We start from the raw sequence: 16,441 nt of genomic DNA on the forward strand, positions 1-16,441 counted from the left end.
ACGCTCCCAGCAGGAACTGTAGCAATGTCTCATAATCAAACACATTAAAACTTCTGCCACAGGGGTTCCCTGGTGGCTCAGCGGTTAAGAATCCGCCTGCCAATAAAGCAGATAGAATCCTGGTCCTGTTCATTAAGGCAGGATGGTGAACGGTGCAGTGCTGGAGCTGGTTCATATTGGCCCACAAGGGCTCACTGTCAAATTTTCAGGAATTTTTTTTTTTTTTTTTTTTTTGGCCGTGCCACACAGCTTGTGGGATTTTAGTTCCCCGACCAGGGATTGAACCCAGGCTCTCTGCAGTGAGAGCTCGGAGTTCTGATCACTGGATCACCAGGGAATTCCCAAAATTTGCAGGAATTTGGACAACTGATGGTTGAAATTCAGCCATTATTTAAAAATTAAATTATGTAAACTTAAAATTAAATTTATTTTATTAAAATCAAATATAATAAATACTCAAAACTCAAAAAAAAAAAAAAAAAACTCCACCTGCCAATGCAGGGGACACGGGTTGGAGCCCTGGTCCAGGAAGATCCCATGAGCTTATTTGCGCTCTAGAGCCCATGAGCCACAACTGCTCAAGCCCACATGCCTAGAGCCCGTGCTCCGCAACGAGAGAAGCCACCACAATGAGAAGCCTGCACACCGAAAGGAAGAGTAGCCCTCACTCGCCACAACTAGAGAAAGACTGCGCATAGCAACGAAGACCCAGTGCAGCCAAAAAAAAAACTTCTGCCACAAAGTATATTGCTAACCACACTAAGTGCTAAGGAGCTTGCATAGCCTTCCATCTGTTCAATCATGGTTGTGCAGTCAAATTAGGTCAGGATAGGGCAGTTTTGCCACCAAATGGATTTCATTCTCAGAGTGTTTTGGACTTTGAGTATAAAAAATTAATAAACAGGAACCTCAATTAATATAGAGTTGGGAGGTCAGAAGAGGGCGCTCTCTTGCCCTACAATGAAAGCAGAGCCCAACAGGAGAAGAAAGGCGTCCTCTTCTGGCCTGGCAAGAGCTCAGCTGTTAAGAGGTTGTCACAACTCAGCCAACGAAAAGCCACTATACTTTGAAATCTCGATTCCTCCAATGGAATTTTTGTTTATGGTAGCCCTCCCAACTTCCTTTGCCCCTCTTTAAAAGAGTTGTCCTCTCCTTGATGTAGGGGACTTGCACGTGGCTTGCCATGATTGCAGACCCCAAATTGCCATTCTTCATTGAGCCCAAATATATCCATTTTTGCTAGAGAAATAACTGGTAGTCTATTTGTTTTAGGTCAGCATTTTGGTGGCCTGTACAGGGACCAGAGAAGACCCCCAATGACTCCAAGACTGCTGAGCAGACAGGTGCAGTGCTCACATTGAACCTGTTTTTGCTCATTGCTTTTCTGGCCGACTCTGGGATTTGAGGGTAAGTCTTTCTCCAGGATCCCAACTTCGGCCTTCTCTGCTTTTTGAAGCCCTCAGGTCTTAGTCAGGATCTATTTAAAGTTTCATCCTTTCTGGTTAAGGCCTTGTTCCGTATGCAAGTACTCGTTTGGCACTTTGGCATGATTGTGAAATGATACTGCATTGGAACTGGCTACACTTCAGCCCATACCATCAGGAACAGAGACTGTTTCATGTGAGCTGTGCCGGTTCTGTCTTCAACCCAATTCTATCAGAAATAGGGGCTGTTCTATTGGAATTGCCCTGTTAAGATTTTAGTCTGGCTCCTTGGGGACCAGATTGTCCCTTAGAACTGGCTGGTATTAGGCCGTTTGAGCTATTTGAACAGTAAGTCTATTTGAAAATTATTCCCTTACTCTAGAGAAAAACCTCTGAAAGGTGGGATCCCAGTTATCTAAATATTCACATTTTGAATTCTCTACAGGGACCTCAGCCAATTTTATGTTTGAAAACCACCGTCCTTCCTTATGTGCCTTTCTAACTAAATGGACCGACCTAACTAAAGACAATTTAGAATGTCAGTGGCCATTATGGGGAACTTTTGAAATCCCCAAACTTACTTAACTCTAAAATTTCCAAAACTGAATGCCGCACCTAATTCGATTGGATTTTGAGGCTTCTAAATGTTCTTAGGAACCTTTGCCTCTCTAAAAAATAAGATTTCAAGATTAACTGAGGCAAAGAAAGAAAGATAAAATGGCTTCTCAAGCCTCAGGCTCTTCTTCCCCAGCTTTTGTGTCTCAGACTCTGACTCTGGCACCATCTTCTTCCTTCCCTTCTATGCCACCTACACCTCTCCACCCCACTGTCCTCCCCAATATGAATTTTCATGTCAAATTTCCCTTTTCTGCTGAAACTCTCCCCACTCCCTTTTCCTCTGAATTTATCAGAATCTGTTCCTTTAAAATTAAGCCTTCCGAGGATCCAGAGGCTAAACCATTACTTTCTTATATTCCCTGGACTATAGCTGAACTGTGAGCCATAGTCAAAGATTTAGGCAAAGTACCCAAGGATTCTCCAGATTTGCTGAGGGATTTAGTAGAGTCATTCAAACTTACCAGCCTCATTTCTCTGACTTATATCAGCTAGTTCATACGTTTGTCAGTGAAGGTCAGGCCCAACACTGGATGAAAACAGCTCACTGGGAAAATCCTGAATGTCTCTAGAATTACAACTGGGAGACCAGCCCACTAACTCATACATGATCAGGCTTGAGCACTCGCTAGACGACTTCACTGAGCAATTTTCAGGGCTTTTCCAAAGCCTGTTGATTGGAACAAAATTCAGGCTAGTACACAAAAATCTGATGAACCTGTTCATGACTTTACAATTGACTTCAGATTGTTTTTAAAGAAAATTCAGGTCTTCCTTCAAATGTTGATTCCACCTGGGTAGCTTTTAACTCTGTTTATTAACAGGCTGAACTGGGACCTTTCCCTACACTGGGAATGAATCTCTTCCCATCCTAATTGACACCAGAGCTACACTCTTGGTCCTCAACCCCACTACTATAAGGCAACCCCTGTTCAAATCGTGGGGATCTCTAACGAACCTTGAGAGGTTCCTGTCTCTGAATGTACTCCCTTTTGTTTAGGATCCTTGAGAGATACACACCCCTTTCTCCTTAGTTCCTCTGCCCCGTTTGTTAGGGCAAGACTTCCTAGAGAAGGATTATGCTGGAATTGCTTTCTCCCAAAAGGCGGAATCATTCTAGAACTTGGAGATAAGTCATCAAAGCAGCCAACCTGACTCTGACATATTTTATTTGTTCCATCTCTAACAGTCCTAGAGTAGATCTGGAAACACCGATCATTTGTCCCTATTGAATCAGCTACCACCCTCTTTATGGGCAAAATCTCCAAATGATATTGGAAAAATTCACAGCACAATTCCCATCAAGATTCAAATAGATCCCTCAAAACCTCTTCCAAGATCCCCTGCACTTTCGGTCCGCTCCGCGGCCGCCCGCTCAGTCTCCGGAGCGCCCTTCAACTGTCCCCTGACCCGCTTCCGAGGGCCAGCGCAGCTCGAGCCCAACGACCATGCCCGTGGGCGTGTCCTGGACGTCCTACCTGAAAATGTTCGCCGCCAGCCTCCTGGCCATGTGCGCCGGCGCGGAGGTGGTGCACCGGTACTACAGGCCGGACCTGACAATATCTGAAATTCCACCAAAGCCTGGAGAACTCAAAACAGAGCTTTTGGGACTGAAAGAGAGACAACATGAACCTCAAAATTCATCTCTGCCAAGAACTCTGTGAATAATATTATGAGAATTAAATATGTATTTTTAGAATTTACTGAGTCAAACTACTTGGGTTTAAGCACTAATACAATGCTAACCGCAAGAGGAAGTGTTCGGCAGATGTTAACTGATGCATTGAGATTTAGTTCTGGTTTGACTAATGTTTCTTGAGAACTGTCAAACTTATATCATCAGCTCTTCTAATGTGGTTTCATAGATACCTAGCCTTAAATATCATGTGAGAGAACATATTTGCAGTGTCTCCTACCCTTATAATTCTGGTTTATTTCTCTGAATAAGTTTGACTATAACGGCAAATGAGAATTATAAATTAACTACAATAAAAGTGACATTGACCATGAAAAAAAAAAACAAAAACCTCTTCCCAGAATTAATCAACATCCCGTAAGTAAAGAATCCCTTCAAGGCATAAAGCCCATAATAGAAGATTACAAGGCTTAAGGCCTCATTCTCCCTAGTATTAATCCTTGTAACACTCCTGTTTTACTGGTGAGAAAACCTAAAGAATGAGGGTAGAGGTTTGTCTAGGACCTCCCAGCAATAAAAAAACCTTGTTATCTCCCCGACAACCTGCTGTTTCTAACCCTCATACATTACTCACATCCATTCCCACCAGAAGCGAATTCTTTACTGTAATCGGTTTATGCAGTGCATTCTTTAGTATTTCAGCTGATGAAGCTAGCAATACGTTTTTGCCTTCACTTGGGAAGAAAAACAATTCATCTGGATGGTAATGCTTCAGGGTTTTACTGAAAATCCTTATTTTTTGCAAATCCTGAAGGCTAATCTGTTTGATATAAAGTTCCCTAGAGGTTCTACTTTGTTATAATAGGTGGATGATTTGCTTCTTTGCTCTTTTTCTTGGGCCTCCTCACAGGAAGACAGCACGCACTTGCTAAAGCTTTTAGCCTTAATGAGACTTAGGATGGCCAAGGAAAATTGCAGCTTGCCCAGACCCAGGTTCAATATCCAGGGCATCTGCTATCTCAGGATAAGGACTACACCTCGATCTAGATAGGTTTCATGGTGTCCTGAGTTTCCCAAAACCCCAAACTAAGAACCAACTGCGAAGTTTTCTTGGGCTAGGTGGCTATTGCTGAAATTGGATTCCAAGTGTCTCTCTTGTGGTCAAACCTCTGTGTTTTACTCAATTATAACAACCCTGAACCCAAGTTCATGGGAAGAATCAGGCAACATAGCCATCAAGGCCTTAAAGGAGAGTTTGATGAATCCACCCTTGGGCATCCCAATTCTGAATTCCTTTCTTCCTTTTTGTACATGAAAAGGAAGGGACGGTCCTTGGGGTACTCACCCCCAAACACAGGACCACCACTAACCCATAGAGTACTACAGCCAGCAGCTGGACCCTGTGGCATGGGGATAATAACCCCCTTACCTTAGAGTCATTACAGCCACTGCCCTTTTGGTGAAGGCCACCAAGAACATCACTGTGGGATCCCCTTTAATCACTTTTGTACCTCATACAGTAGAAGCCCTCCCGAATTCTCATCACACTCAATATTTCTCAGTCACATGCCTCACCTACTATGAAGTCTCTTGTTAACTGCTTCTTCCATGACTCTTTTACATTGTCATAACCTTAACCTGGGTACTCGTCTCCCCTCCATCACTGACAAAGTCCCTCATGGCTCCTTAACACTGACAAGATCACCTGACTCCTTTCGAAGATCTGCAGGAAATTCCATTGGGTAATGCTGACTTCTTATGGTTTACTGATGGTTCTTATTTAAAAGGTGACAATGCAAATATTGTGCTGGGTATGTTATTGCTACTCCTTTTGATATCGTTGAATCATTCTAGAACTTAGAGATTAAGTTCTCCAACAGGCTGAATTATACACTCTTACATGGGCTTGTATTTCAGCCAAGGGCAAAACTGCCAACATTTATAACTGATAGTAAATATGTTTTTGGAATAGCCCATGATTTTGGAATGTTGTAGAAGTAATGTGACTTCCTTACTCCCAGCGGAAATAGAATTTAAAATGGCCCCTATTTCAGGAATTATTGGATGCAATACTTTTACCTGTGTTTTAGCTTTATTATTAAGACTTCAGGGCATTCTAAACTTGACTCTCTGGTAGTTAAGGAAAATCATTTTGCTGACATTTCCTCAAAAAAAACGCTGCCCTTAAAGAAACCAATGTCAGCCAAACCTCTGCCATTGTCCCGAGAGATATTTCCCTAAATGACAACTTAGGAAAACTGGTCAGAACAGTGCAACAACTGACCTCAGAGAAGGAGAAACAAGATGGGAAGTTCAACAATTGTTGGTTTGGTAAAAAGAGAAAGCTCTGGTTTGCACCAAGTAACAACCCAGTCCTACTGGAGACTCTCAAATTCTCATTCCTCACCATTGTACATGCCTTAAACCATTGGTCTACTGAAAAAATTCTAGCATTCATGGACCAATATTGGTGGGGAAACATTAACAAGGCCACAAAGAGTGCCCACCTCACTTGTCCCAGTTGTCCAAATACAACCCAAGAAAGCCTGTTTATACAGCTCCTGGGCATTTTAAACTGCCTAATGGACCATTTGAGGTTTGGCAAATGGATTTCATACAACATCCTCCAACTCATGGATATAAATATGTTTAAGTCACGGTTTGTATGTTTTCACACTGGAACGAAGTCTTCCCATGCAGGCAGGCAGCACAAGTCGAGATATACTTTGCAACTTTCAGCTCCACAGAACGGCCAGGTGAGGGCTTGGTCACTTCAAGTCTGGTCCCCTTTGTGGTCTCTATGCCAGTGTCAGACACAGATATGGCTCTCTGTCCTTCCAGACCTTCCAATGGGTAACTAGTAAATAGCTCTCTTTCACACACACACACACACACACGTGCACACACACACACACACACTCATACGCTCACACACAACCAAAATAAGGCATTCATGCATATAACAGAATTTACTGACATTTGGAGTCGACAGAGGTATACAAGACAGCAATTCCAAATCCTAAAAATTAGATGAAACCGGTTCTTCAATTGTTTTTTTACTACCTCATCATGTAATTCAGCTGCCCTCATTCCTCCAACACCATTCTCTTTTCAGAAGTTCCCTTCCTCAGACAATCCACAGAAACTTAACTCCCCTCACTCTATTACCTACAACAATTATATTCTCCCATGCTCTCTAATAGTATCACGGGGGAAAGAATAGTCTCCAAACTGGGAAATGGAAGAATTTTGTATCTTGCATCTTTGCTTGGATCCTGAAAAGTGTCATTACAGGCAATGGCCTGTTTAAAATTCAGCTGCACTCCCAGGCCCTCCGCTTCTACTCTCTGTCTGATCCCATTTCACCCTTTCAGGTTGATTGGACAAATCGGCATCTCAGCTGGGGGATGAAATTTTGCTATTCCAGTGATCAGCACCATAGACATATCTGCCTCATTTGCTTGTAGTGGTTGTTCTTTCTTGTCTGGTAAACAGCATACCTGGCATCTGGGACCAGCCCTCGCAGACTTTTTTTTGTAACCACTGAAAGAGTCGTGATACGAAATGAAACTGCAAATATTTCTTACTTTGAAAAACATTAGCTACTTATGTAATCATCCTTTTTCCCAACTATTTAATACCTTTATTTTCACTGCCCTTCTCCCTCTCTTTCTCTCTCTCTCCTCTTCGACCTTTACTGATTCCCTCGCCCCCTAGAAAATTAATGAACTTAGGCAAAATCACAATCAAATTTGTCTAAGAAATTTTGTTTCACAATGAGCTCTTCTGAATTAATGACCCAAAGGTACCTGAAAAGATGTTCTACGTCATTATTCATGAGGGAGATCCAACTTAAATCCACTACGAGTTACTACTTCACACCTATCAGAATGACTAAATTTAAAAGACTGACCGTTCCAAGTGTTGGTGAGGATGCGTAGGAACTGGACTCTCGTACACTGCTGGCGGCGTATAAAGTAGTACAGCCACTTTGGAAAACACTTTGGCAGTTTCTTAAATGGTTAAACATACACCTATTCTATGTTCCAGCCACTTCACTCCCAGGCACTTTACCAACAGAAATGAAAACATAGGTCCGTTGAAAGACTTGTACACAAATGTCCACAGCTATTAGCTAAAGTTCATTGTGATAGCCCAAATCTGGAAACGACCTAAATATCCATCTACAGGAGAATGGATAAACTATAGTGTACCCAAAAATTGGAATATACTACTCAGTAAGAAGTTAGCACTTGATACAGACAACAACATGGATGAATTTCAATGTAATTATGCTAAGTGAAAAAAGGCAGACAAAAAAGACTATGTACTTATGATTCCACTTATATAAAATCATAGGAGGGGGCTTCCCTGGTGGCGCAGTGGTTGAGAGTCCGCCTGCTGATGCAGGGGACGCGGGTTCATGCCCCGGTCCGGGAAGATCCCGCATGCCGCGGAGCGGCTGGGCCGGTGAGCCATGGCCGCTGAGCCTGCGCGTCCGGAGCCTGTGCTCCGCAACGGGAGAGGCCACAATAGTGAGAGTCCCACGTACCGCAGGAAAAAAAAAAAACATAGGAAATGCAAACTAATGTATAATGACAGAAAGCAGGTAAGTGGTTGCCTTGGGGATAGAGCAGTTGAGGAAGAACAGGAAGGAGAAATGACAAAGGGGCCTGGGGAAATCTTGGTGGAGGGGGTAAAGAATACATTCATTATCTTGATTCTGGTGATGGTTTCACAGGTGTATATACTTGCGTAAAACTTACCAAATTGTACACTCTAAATATGTACAGTTTATTATATGCCAGTTATACATTAATAAAGTTGTTAAACAAAGATTTTTAAAAGGCTCTCTTCTGTAATCATTCTCTAAATGACAATAAAAGAATGTTGTTTGAAAATAGAATTATCTATGTTTAAACCTTTGTTCTATTTTCTAAATGTGTTTGGTCTTGTGATAAAACACCAATTGTGTGAGATGTTTATTGTGTTCAACTGAGTAGTTTTAAAAATTGTCTATGAACTGTTTTAATCTACATGTATATTATTTGGTGTGAATAGGTGTTAAGCTCTGTAAGAGTTCTCAGGAAGTTTAGAAAATGACACTTGTCATTGACCATAAGGTTGAATTATGCCCCTCCCCCCCAAAAAATTGATATGTTGAACTGCTAAACCCTAGTGCCTCAGAATGTCACCTTATTTGGAGTCAGGGTCTTTACAAAGGTAATCGAGTTAAAATGACGTCATTAGGTGGTACCCTAATCCAATATGACTGGTGTCCTTATAAAAAGGGGAAATTTGGAGTCATCTACACATGCAAGCAGAATGCCATGTGAACATGAAGATGGCTATCTACAGGCCAAGGCGAAAGGCCTAGAACAGATTCTTCTCTCACAGCCTCTGAAGTAACCAACCTGCCAAAACCTTATTCCAGCCTCCAGAACTGTGAGACAATAAAATTTTGTTATTTGAGCCAGCCATTTGTGATACTTTGTTATAGCTGCCCTAGCAAATCAATTTAATACTACTGTGTAGAAGAAAGACAATGTTCTCCTCTGGAATTTGTGACCAGTAATGGCATTTTTTTTTTTGCTGTACGCGGGCCTCTCACTGTTGTGGCCTCTCCCGTTGCGGAGCACAGGCTCCGGACGCGCAGGCTCAGCGGCCATGGCTCATGGGCCCAGCCGCTGCGCGGCATGTGGGATCTTCCCGGACCGGGGCACGAACCTGTGTCTCCTGCATCGGCAGGCGGACTCTCAACCACTGCGTCACCAGGGAAGCACAGTAATGGCATTTTTGAAAGAATCTGTGAGGAAAATATCACTTGGACCCCTCTAATTGTGCCAAAAGATATATATTTGACTTAAGGAGATTATTAACTCCTTAACTAAATTATAAGGAAAAGAATGTTGGTGAGCAATAGCTAATCACATTTGGTTCCTGTTAGAAGTTTCTTGAGGGGCTACCGGGGGAAGAGGCTCTGGAAAATAAGGAGAGAAGGGCACCAGCTGACAGAACTTTGACTTATGAAGAAACACACTGATGTTTTCAAGGAAGTTACTTTTCAACTATGAGAATGTAAATGTTAGATAACAGATACTACTATACAACAGGCTTATTGTGATTTGTTCCCCTATGTATTTCATATATCATTATATTATGTTATTTGTTTATAAGTACATTGTTTAACTTACAATATACTTATGTAAAAAAATCATAATTAAAAACTACTGATTATCAAAAACCAGATTGCATTATATTTATACACAAGGAGAGTCAGGGACACAATGAAAATAAAATCCAAAGTTACAAATATGGCATTTACACCCATGATTTTATTAATTTTGCTCATTAATGTTTAAAATAGTTAACGTAGATAAAATAGTTAAAATAATAAAAACTCAACATAGATGGAGATAATAAAAACCTTGTAAATGGAGAACTTCATGACAGCTGATTCTGTGTTGTTGTTTCTTTTATGAGTATAGCATTTAATGTAGCATCAAAAATATTAAATATCTGGGAATAATCTAACAAACGTGAATACCTCTAACAAAACTACAAAACATTATTTTAAAAGGCTAACGAAGAACTGAGCAAATGGAGAAATGTATCATGTCCATGGATTACAAAACAATAGTGTAAAGATATCGATTCTCACCAAATTTATTTATAAATTCAATTCAATCACTGTATGTGTGTGGAAATCGACAAGTGAATCCTAAAATTTGTGTGTAAATGCAAAAATGGCAGCTGATTCTTTAGAGAACCGTTCTATTCTGTTTTTACGCCACTTTCAGAGGTACCTGGGAGCTATGCGAATGCTAATCACGGCTCTTGTTGAAACAAGAAATTCAGCATCATGGCAGCTATAAGAGAAAATCTATCAGGTAGTTCAAAAGAGTAGCCATTAAATTTATGAGACACTTAATGTAACTGCTCTCCAATACATTTCTATGAATTTCATTTTCTCTGTATGGTAGTCAATGACTTTTGTTTGAAAAGTGCAGCAGAACATTTCAAAGTACTGTCTGCTTCTACCTCCCCCCAACCAGCTTGCTTCTGTTCTTGGAGTATTGCTCTGAACGGGAGAAAAATGAAACCAAGAAACATCCAGACCCTTCTCTCAATCAGGTGGCCACTTTAGTCACTCCCCATGCTCATAGGGATGTCGAAAAAAGGAAGGGAAGGGAAGGGAAGGGAAAAGAAAGTTCTAACTTGCATCTGCTCTGGTCGTTCCTAGAGGCTAGTATAGTTTGGGCCCAGCCTGGGTTTTCCAAGAAGTCTGAATGCAATAGGATTTGATGAATCCCAGGAAAGAATCATAACCCAAATTTCCTCTTACCTGGGTCTGCTATGATGAACGGATTTTCCACTCTGAAAGAAAAATTATTTTTGTTAAAATGTTGTCCTTTTTTAAAATGTAAAATATCCCAAGAAAACTAACACCAAGCAAAGATCCAGATTTAATACCTTAGTTGATCAATGATAACTGACAGAAGATACTGACTGGATGGAAAGATGCCCATTCATGCTTTACACCTGGCTAGAGTAGGGTTTCTCCACCTTACTATGACCGACATCAGGACCTGGATAATTCTTTGGAGTCAGGTGTGGGGAGGGAGTTGTCCTTGAAGGACCAAACATTCAGCAGCATCCTTGGCCTCTAACCACTATATGCCAGTAACAACCCACACAGGGTGACATCCAAAAATGTCTCTAGGGAATCCCCTGGTGGTCCAGTGGTTAGGGCTCGGCACTCTTACTGCCAGGGCCTGAGTTCAATCCCTGGTCGGGGAACTAAGATCCCATAAGCCGCACAATGTGCCCCCCCACCAAAAAAAAATGTCTCCGGACATTGTTAACCGTCTTCTGGGGGCAAAATTGCCCTTGATTGAGAACCACCAGACAAGAGTTTTAGACGAAGTAAAGTTACTGATACATGCAACAACATGGACGAATCTCAAAAACATTATGAGTGAAAAAAGCCTTGCCCAAAAAGAGCATATATTGTATAATTCCATTTATATGCTGTTCTAGTACAGGCAAAACTAATCTTTGGTGGTAAGAAGTAGAACAGTGGTTGCCTGTAGGTCACAGGGATTAATGGGATGAGAATTGAGGTAAATTTCTGAGGTGAAAGTAATGTTCTATATCATGATCAGAATTTGGGTTATACAGGTGTATGCATACTTAAGATTTGTGCATTTCATTTTACATACAGGAAAAATAAAACAAAAACAAATTGAACTAATGCTATGTATGCTGAAGTATTTAGGGGAAACTATTCAAATGTCTTCAATTTACTTTCAAATGTATCAAAAAAAGATGATTGATGGATGACTAGAAGATGGGCAGAGAGATGTGTGATAAAGCAAAATGTTGGTGGTAGAATCTAGGTGGTGGTATTGGTGTTCATTGTAAAATTATTTCAACTTTTGTAAATGTTAAAAAAAAAAATGATGTGGCCGGTTAGTGGTGTCAGATGGCCTAAACCAGAAGCTTCATAAATATTCATACTGATAAAGCCAGTCCTTTGCTCCCTCACTGCATTCAGGTCTCCACTCAAATTTCACCTTATCAGAGCTATCTCTGACTCTTTCTGTAAAAATAATGCCACAACCCCTCTCAAGCCCCTAATGCTATCCTCTGCATTATTTTACTCTATAGTTCATATTATAACCTGACATACATTTATTTCCTAGTTGCTCATCTCCTTCTGCTAGAACATAAGCTCCATGGAATCAGATTCATTGTTTTATACGCTGACTCCCCAAAATCTAGAACAATGTCTGACACATAGTAGCAGCTCAATAAATATGTGTTGGATGAAAAAATTACTGAAAGAACCAAGAAGATTTCTCATGTGCAATTGCTATGTGCAAGACGCTGGGCCAAACATAGCAAGTAAGACTGGCTATCATCTCTCTTCTCAACAGATCTTCAGCCGAGTTGGGTGTCACAAGATAGTAATAAATACAATAACAGCAAAACACAGTGGCAAATGCAAAGTGCCCAAGGAAAGCTAAACAACAAAACAAGAAAGGGCCTCTTGGAGATGAGATTTAAGCTTTGTCTCGAAGGAACAGTAATGACTTCTTGGTTTCCTTGGAAGGTACACCTGTCACTCTAAATTAATACATTGGGATGCCACTTTTCAGGATTGTTTGATATATCAGTTCTCGTGAATTCGCTCAACTTCGCAGATGTTGACATAATTGAGCTTTGGGGAATCACAAAGCTAGAAAAAGCCAATGAAAGAAAGAATTTGAAGACAGGAAATAACTGAGAGAACCGGGTCTCAGAAGAGGGAATATGATGGATATCTCAAGTGGAGGGATTTACCTGGGACAGGAAAAAGCATTTCTTGCTCTGAGCCTGGAGGGAAAGAAGTTGTTTATCAGTATAGAACTGAGTAGATGAAACACAAGAAGGTAATGGTGCTTATGCTTTCATCATCTCTTTGTAAGAGTGGACCTTGGTCAGAGCCCAAATGTACAGGAAACAGAGGCAACGTCACGTAGTGATTAAGAGATCCTGCAGACAGGATGCCTACATTTAAATCTTAGTTCTGGTACTTAGTAGCTGTGTGACCTTGAGCAAGTTATATAACTTCTCTGTGCCTTAATTTCCTCATCTATAAAATGAGGTGAGAAGTAATAAAAATAGTATCTACCTCCCAGGGTTGTTATGAGAATTAAACTTAAATGACTTGATACATAAGAAGGGTTTGGAATAGTGACTGACACATATTAAGTGTATTATTATTTGCAGGCTTAAGGTTGGTAAGAGCTACTGTGAGAAACCAGAGCAAGAGGAAGGTAAAATGAAATTCCAGTGATGCTTAAATGAGGTTGCTGCTGATGGGTTGATTGTTGTATTAATCTAAAGATGTTTAGGGAGGGATAAATTGGGAGATTGGGATTGACATATACACACTACTATATGTAGATAACTAATGAGAACCTACTGGATAGCACAGGGAACTCTACTCAATGCTCTGTAATGACCTATATGGGAAGAGAATCTAAAAAAGAGTGGATATATGTGTATGTGTAACTGATTCACTTTGCTGTGTACCTGAAACTAACACAACATTGTAAATCAACTATACCCCAATAAAAATTAATTAAAAAAAATAAAGATGTTTAGATTTTCTCAAGAAGAGCTAAGCTACCTAGTGCTGGAGAAGAGCAAGTGAGCTTTAAGACATATCCAAGGTCGAGGGCCAACAAAGTGAGTTGTATGGAGCCACAGTGGATCTACAAGCTGAGACTGGTAGTGAGGGAGTAGTTCAATGGGTCGACCCGGTTGTAAAGATGTGAGTCCTGGGGGAGAAGTGTTCCACTTGCTGAAGTCGCCCACGGTGACAGCAGGAGGAAGGGTAGGGTCAAGGCTGGACTCTGGGGTGAGCGTCACCATGTGTAGGGGAGCCTCCTGATGCTCAATCAGTGGTGACAAGGACTGTATGGGGAGTTGATGCGGTCATAGAGAAGGGTCATTAGGGAAGGGTTGTCTAGGGAGAGCAGTTGGTTTCTTTGGGCCTCACAGAGAGGTATTCCTGGGGTTGGGGGAGAGAAGAAGGAGGGTATTGTGAACAAAATTGTGCCCCCCAAATTCATGTTGAAGCCCTATTACCCAATGTGATAGAACAGAATTTGTAGACAGAACCTTTAAAGAAGTAATTAAGGTCATTAAGGGTGGGGCCTTAATTCAGTATGATCGGTGTCCTTTATAAGAAGAGAAAGAGACACCAGGGGTGGGTGCACAGAGAAAAGGCCGAGTGAGTATACAGTAAGAACACAGCCATCTGCAAGCCAAAGAGAGAGGCCTCAGGAGAAACCAAACCTGCCAACACCTGATCTTGGATTCTCAGCCTCCAGAACTGTGAGAAAATAAAATTCTGCTGTCTGAGCCACCCAGCCTATGGTACTTTGCTCTGGCAGCCAGAGCAGACTAATATAAGAGGCTATGGACCCAGATCACACCCTCAACCCTGCAGAAACAAAAATCTGATTTGTTCGTGTGCACACTAGATAATCATTCAAGGACTGACTCATAGGTACCAAACTCATAAAAGGTTATTTTATGGACCAGAAGAGTAATATTGACTAGCAAGCAAAATAAAGCCTGCAGGAGAACTGGAATACATATTACTACTACTACCAGTGTGTTCTCTCCCTGTTGGCAAATCCTGGGGAAGGTAAATCATTATTTAAAGGTCACTCGGTGAGCGTGGCTTTAGGAGAAAGGGAAGTGGAGGGTGTGAAAGACAAAGGGAAGTGGAGGGTGTGAAAGACACTGCCGCAACTCCTGTTGCCAGTGACAAGGGCCTGTGACCTCAGAATGGGCTTACATCTTTGTTTATTCAACTCATTATGATTCAGACATCCACAGGCCTGCTTCCTCCAAAGTGCCTTCCTAGCTATTTGCTGGCGTTTCCAAGGTCCTGCCTCAGGGGAATTTTACCGCAGGTGCCCCGGTTTCTTCTTAACCTGCAACCCTGATGAGCCTTGTGAAGCGGCCCCCTGGTGGGGTCAGCTGTCCCTCGTGACGACCATGCCACTGCTTCCACTCGGTCCTCAGCTTGGGGATCCTGTTGCCACTAATGCCCAGAGAACAGCTGAGACCGGATGGCAGCTTTTATTAATTTTTAGTAAAGTGGGAATACAGAAAAGGGTGCTGAGAGCAGTGTGTAACCGCTACAAACCTAACCTCGAGACTTGCTTAACCGGCTTGCAACAGACCTCCTTGTGCCAGGAGCAGGCCTTGCTCCCCAGCGGGAATCCCAGGCATCTCTAAGCAACCCCACAAATTGACTCCAGACCCAACTCTACCCCAGATGGGGTCCTCCCTCCTCCCATCCTACCTCAGGATGATTAACAGTAGAAACATGTATTCTCTTCAGGGGAGACCTCACACACACACAACACACACACACAACACACACACACACACACAACACACACACACAACACACACACTCACACACACAACACACACACACACAGCGTGGTGTGGGGTCCAAGTTTCAGCCAGTGCCACGGCAACAGTCAGCTGTCCCCCAAGTCCAAAATCCCTCCTTTCGTGACATTTCCACCTTCTGATAATGACACATATATGGATGGGACTGTGAAATCTCCCCCAATAAATTTTAAGAAAGAGATACCATATTAACCCCTGAGTGTTAAACCAGCGGATTATAACAGATGTGATTCAACCTGCTCAGTTTCTCTTATAGGTTAGAGTTTCTCCCAGGCCATGAATGGGAAGAAAGGAGAAGAAAAGCAACTGATGCTTGACTGAACACAGAAGGAAACCAGCTTTATCACGGCCACAGGAGTATCTGAAGAGGGAACAGGTGAGCAGAGGAGGTCATCTGCAGGGAAGGTAATACATGGGTATCGAATGACGAGAAGGAATTCCTCAGGGTTCAGCCAGGAAGAAGAAACATTGAATCTGAGAAACTCCATCACCAGAAAGTACTTTTTTGGAGGCTGTGGTTTACGGAGAAAGAGGAATGCAGGCTAGAGAAACAAGAAGAGAGCAGAGGAAAGCTGCTTCCTCATTTCCCAGGGGGGGGGATCCACCTCAGCTCTCTTTGGCCTGTGGCTCTTGTTAAATTAGACAAGGAGGCCATTAGACTGAGATGGCTCTGATACCCTGCCGTCCTCCATTAGCAAACAGTGTGATGTAAATGCCTCAAGGTTACAAATCAAAACACTAAGGCCACAAACAGCCACGCAGGCTTTAAGCTGTAGCCAAT

General features: G+C 42.0%; 1 pseudogene; it reads left to right on the top strand.

Moving 5' to 3' along the window:
• Positions 1-2,930: 2,930 nt before the first annotated feature.
• On the top strand, positions 2,931-3,757 carry LOC149747619 (ubiquinol-cytochrome c reductase complex assembly factor 6 pseudogene; annotated as a pseudogene).
• Positions 3,758-16,441: the final 12,684 nt, after the last annotated feature.

This window comes from Delphinapterus leucas, chromosome 14, assembly GCF_059928025.1.
Source record: "Delphinapterus leucas isolate spDelLeu-1000000601 "Yukka" chromosome 14, BTC_Dleu_Yukka2, whole genome shotgun sequence".
Classification (NCBI taxonomy): domain Eukaryota; kingdom Metazoa; phylum Chordata; class Mammalia; order Artiodactyla; family Monodontidae; genus Delphinapterus; species Delphinapterus leucas.